The sequence below is a fragment of the Nelumbo nucifera genome, chromosome 1 (genome assembly GCF_055504915.1).
Source record: "Nelumbo nucifera cultivar China Antique chromosome 1, China Antique-T2T, whole genome shotgun sequence".
Classification (NCBI taxonomy): domain Eukaryota; kingdom Viridiplantae; phylum Streptophyta; class Magnoliopsida; order Proteales; family Nelumbonaceae; genus Nelumbo; species Nelumbo nucifera.
The window spans coordinates 137,882,157-137,888,381 of record NC_142649.1 but is presented as its reverse complement, the minus strand read 5'-3'; positions in this window follow the sequence as shown (position 1 = coordinate 137,888,381).

Here is a 6,225-nt window from a genome sequence, read left to right as displayed (position 1 = left end):
GACAAAAGGTATCCCTACTTTCTAAGGAGACAAAAATTGGATCGTTGCTTGCTTATACTATGGAGAATTGGATATGTGACCTTCTCTGACTAACTTCCTTCCAGAAGTACACTATATATTTACTATGTAGGAATTTATAATTGTGCCATGTCAACATCACATGTTTCGTTGTTCAAATAATATTGTACCATGTTGTCCCCAAAACAAGTCTTGTGATGTGGAATTGAAGAATGCATGGATTTGTCAAATTGGGATGGATCAAACAATCCTGTAAAATTTTCTCAGCAATCAAACATTGGAAAACAGATTTGGTAAGATAACTGGTTTTAGCAACCAAACACAGGTGACAGGATTGTGAAAAAAAATTTCCCTTCTCATCACATCCTTTCTCATCCTAGCCCATCCCATCTCATCCTTTCTCGTTAACCAAACAAACCATTAGGGTGCCTAGCTAATTGTCATGTCTCCTACGTTGGACAAACTTGGAGTATCCTAATGAACTGAACATAGGTCGTTGATTATTTAGGTCATGCCAAATCAATGTTTTTAAAATTGGACTAGACCGGTCAGTCGGACTGGAAAAACCAGGAACCAGTCACCTAATTGGTTCCATTTCACCCCCAAAATTGTTTTTTGGCCTTGATTTGGTCAATGAATGTTGACTTGAGTGGTCGATCCATTGATCCAGACAATGGTTTTTGTCTGTTTTTTTTTTTATTATTTTTTGTTAGAACAAGCATCCATTCGGATCGGATGATCAGACTGTTCAACCCAGGAACCGGTCCTCAAAACAATTCCCTATGGCTATGTTTGGTTTGAAGGAAAAGGTAGGGAAAGGAAGGTTGTAAAGGTTTCCTTACCTTTCCCTTCCTTTCCCAAACCAAACATAGCTTATACGGTCCAATTTTAAAAACCTTATGCCAAATGTTATTTGTTTTCACTATTTATATAATATGAATGAATTAAATTTTCAAGGGCTAAATTTTCTCATCAACATATATACAGTACCAATAGGCAGAACGTTCGCAATATAGGACATGAATTAATTGAATTTTGATTGCTAAAATTGATTGATTTATAGGCTTCATTTGGGAAGTGAAAATACAAATATGCACGGTTTGTAATAAATGACAACATTTGTAATTTGCACTCTTCCCAGTAAAGCAAGTATTCCACTTTGAACATAGAACCCACACGAGGTTTATTCCCCAAATTCACTTATACTTGTTCACAAGGTTATATTATGATACTTATAATATATATTATAATAATAAATTTTAATGCATATGTTATAATGATAAATAATACATACTTAAATTTAATGCATAGAAGTTATAGGCTTGGTTTGGGGCAATAGCCCTTATCACGTGTTAGGCCCAATTCGGCCTGGCACATGATCACCACTATTATAAACAAAGGAAAAGACATTATTCTATCTATATCTATACTATTATAAAAAATACAAATGAGGGTGTGAAATTTTTTTTGACTAAAATGTACACGTTTTTTATTTTGTCCATCTCTAATTATAAAGGTTGAAAATGTAATTTCAACTAATGTTATTCACCTCATTTAACCCCTTCTCATTAATTCTTGTATTTAAGGTATTAACTCCCATTCTCTCTTATTAAATCATATATTTAAGTTAATTTTTCACTAATAAGTGCTACTAATTAGATCTATGTTCAATACTTTTAACAATATAAACCCATATATTTTAAAACTTACTCTAAAGAAATCATTCTTTATCCAAGTGATGGCTAAGCAATTCAACTATCCACATCAAATTGGCCAACCCATGAAGTCAAAATTAGATAATAAATTTTTTAAATATAAATAAATATAGAAAATTACAAAAATGTAGAAAAAATAGACATATTTATGATATTTTTTATTAATTAAATTAAAAAAACAAGTGTAATAAACAAGAATTATTTTTATTGATGACGAAAATGAAATAAATAATCTAAAACTAACTAAAAATGAAATTATTTTCCTATTTAGCAAAGACCAATAGTTCAACTTTTGGGTCAAATCTGTCAACCTTTAATGTCATAATTAAATATTAAAAATTTATAAATATAAGAAATACATAAATTTTATAAAAAAAAAATATTTAGACACATGTATAATATCATATATTTAACATATTAACCAAAAAAGTGAAAATAACAATATTATTTTTACACACATAGAAATAAAAAAAATTATAGAAAAATTGAACACATCTATAACTCCATATTTACACTACTATTAAAAATATGAATAAAATTGTAGAACTTTCTTTTGACTAAAATATCTATTTTTTTTAATTTAATACCTATTTAATTGAGAGGTTTAAAATGTAATTTGGACTACAATTTTCACCTCATTCAATTACCTCTCTTTAAATCTTACATTTTTTTGATAAATAAACAGAAAAGTATACACTAAGAAGATAAAACATTATAAAAAGAAAGAGTTCTGCCAAATAGGCAGGCCTATCAATGATACCCAAAACTTTGTAGCCAATATGTAATCAGATTCTAATTTTGAAATCTACATCCAATTAATAGTGAAAAACAAAAATATATAAAAAAATACATGAATTTTATAAAAAATTTTGGATACATCATTCCTATCATTATTATCATCTAGAATTTCCTCGTGCAAAACATGTGCACACTTATTAGTACTATATATACAAGTGTGAGTATATTGTGAAACTTTTTTGGACTAAAATCACCCTCTATTTTTGTTAGAGAAAGGGTATAAAAGTCATTTTATTATAGTTTTAATGTCTACTATAATGACCATATTTGTGTATTTAATCTATCTCTATTTGTACGGGTTGAAAATGTAACTCCAATTATTACTTTTCACCTTATTTAATACCCTCTCATTAAGTCTTATACTTAAAGGTATTAAATCTCATTTTCTCTTATTAAATCCTATATTTAAGTTATTTTTCACCAATAAATGGTAGTAATTGGATCTATTTGAATAATTTTAACAATACAAACTCATATATATTAAATTTGGCTAAAAAAACAAAAAACATTCTTTATCCAAGTGAAGGCTAAGCAATTCAACCATTCAAATCAAAATGATAAACCTATGAAGTCATAGTTAGGTAAGAAAATTTCTAAAATAGAAATAAATATAGAAAATTACAAAAATATAGAAAAAATTATACACATTTATGATACTTTTATTAATCAAATTAAAAAATAAGTGTAACAAATGAATTATTTTTATTGATAATGAAAATGAAATACGTACTTTAAAACTAACAAAAAATGAAATTATTTTACTATCTAAAAAAGATCAATAGTTCAACCTTTGGGTCAAATGTATTAACATTTAATGTTGCAAATAAATAATAAAAATACAAAAATGAAAAAAATACATAAATGTTGCAAAAAACATTCAAGCACATGTATAATATTAATTAATTATCATATTAAACAAAAAGCAAGTGTGATATATCAGAATTATTTTTACATTGAAATATAAAATAAATATAGGAAAAATTGAACACATCTATAATTTTATATTTACACTACTATTAAAAATATAAATAATATTGTGGAACTTTCTTTTGACTAAAATTAATGTTTTAAAAACTGACCTAGAAATGGAATCGCTTTGGCTTCCAATTTTTGAGTCAGTGATTCAACCATCGCTACAACATCGCTTGCCCTCTTCTTACATCTCTCTCATATCTCTAAATTTCTCTTGAATAACAAATCATTTGATTCATTGGTGTATCTCAGATTTTAATATAAGATCAATGTTTGATCTCTCATTTCTTGCATCAATTTTTCAATTTCTTCATTGGAGTTGCAATGTTTTTGTTACTACAACTTAAAAAGAATTACAGAAATGATAAAACTTAAAAATCAAAATAGAATAACTAAAAACCCTAACTAATTTTAGCCATTGTGAATAATCAAACAATATTTTGAGATACAGAAGTTTCTTTTATCATTTTTTTATTTTCTAATTTCTATTTTTAAAATAAATAAAAAATTTGGAATTAGTTTGAAAGCAACCTAAGAATCGTTAACCGAATCAAACATTTTAACGATTAAACTGTTCGGATCAACAATTCTCTAACCATTTCAATGTTTTTTTTCCTTTTTTTTTTGTAAAATAGCAGTTCAAAGCCAAAACAGAACTAGTGACTTGACCAGTTCCCGGGCCAAAACGATTTGGCTGCCTGGTTTGGTCTGATTTTTAAAACATTGACTAAAATATTTATTTTTTAATTTAGCCCCTATTTGATTGTAAGGTCTAATTGTAAATTGAACTAATACTTTTCACCCCATTCAATTCCCTCTATTTAAATCTTACATTTTTCTAATAAATGAACAAAAGAAAATCTATACTATATATAAAAGTGCGGATGTAGAGTGGAAGTTTCTTTTTGGACTAAAGTTACCCTCTATTTCTTTGTTTGGTTAAAGGGTATGAAAGTCATTTTATTACATCTTTAATGCCAACTTTTGATGGCTACTAAAATGCCCATATTTGTTTATTTATTACATTTCTAATGGTAAAAGTTGAAAATGTAACTTTAGTTATTACTTTCCACCTCATTTAATCCCCTTTCATTAAGCCTTATACTTAAAGGTATTAAGTATATTAATCCTATGGGCTGGGCTCAGGTTGGGCCCAAACCAACCTTATTTCTATCCGTTAAAATCTTGTAGAACTTCTTAATATAAGATCTTAACTCAACTTTCACTACATATATTAATCCTATGTTTTATTAGTATTTGTTTGTTGATAATTTTATTGGTTCTCTAAGTACAAAATTCAGGAAAAAAAAGTGTTTGAAATGACTATAGTTTATTATGAGTTATGGCTTATAATATATCTTTTAAAGTCTGCAAGCTATGGGTGGCAAGCAACTGAGAGGAAATAAAGAATAAAATATTCAAAAAACATAAAATATGTTATTAAGGCTTTAGTATTTCCAATTAGGATTAAGTGAAGTGATTTTCTTGAAAGAAATGAACGATAGTATGTGCTGGGGGCTATACAACTATCATGCATATAAACAAATAAATGTATGATATTATATATATATATATATGTACTATAGAGTCGAGTTCAGGTTGGGTCGGGTTGCTCGAGGGGTCAACCCTAACCCGAGCATCAACCCAACCCGACTTTTTCGGATTGGGTTCGGGCCAACCCGGCTCAAGTTACAACCTTAGGACAGAGTAATAAGACATATTGAATTGGATCAATATACTTAATGGTCCAAATTATTTATTGGATTGGATTAGACCTGATCCATCTGTAATGAATTTATATTGGATTAGATCAGATTGAACTAATATAGAAGTCAATTGATAGAAGATAAGAATACATGTGCCAAAGGACTAGGTTTAGGGTCAAACATTGAATTGGATTGGTCCAAAATGGTCCAAAATATTCATTGGATTGGATTGAACCTGGTCCATCTATAATGGACAATATTGGACTGGATCAGATTGGACCAAATCTGACCCAATTGACACCCCTATTTGGATCCAATCAACCTCCAACCCACTATACTACAAAAAAAAAAAAAAAAAAGAAAACATAAAACACAAAACACAAAACACAAAACAAAACAAAACTATTATTGGCCTAGACAATGACCATCAACCTAGATGAAAAAATGGTTCAACCTTTGGGCCATTTTTAAAACATTGATTTAAGGCTCGTGGGACTCATCTAGGGGTGTTTGCTATCATGGTGTTGTTGAGGTATGGCGTGCTTGAATCTTTAAGGCCCCATTAGGAATGGCAACGGGGAGTCTATTCCCCGTCCCTGACCCCGATCCCCATGCATCGGGCATAAAAGTTATCTTCCATCTCTGATTTGGGAGGCCAGGTATCTAATGAAGATGAGGAAAATTTCCATCCCTAAACCCACTGTGTTGTTTTATACTTTATAAGGTGTTTTGTAATGGTGTATGGTTGTGTTGTTGTTAAACTTTTAAAGAGCATACTTTAATTATTTATTATATGATAATAATCATTTAATTTATTGTAGCATAGGCAGAAAAATGACAGTGCTAAATTACAAGTCGTTGAAGATGTAAGAATTCAACCAATGTTGAAGAATAGACCCAATGGTAATTCTATCAAAAATAGTTAAGATGAGCAAACCCATGAGCCACAATACTCCCTGAATGAGTAAAAGACACCACGGGAGAGACATCCTTTGAGACGACCCTTGCAAGACACG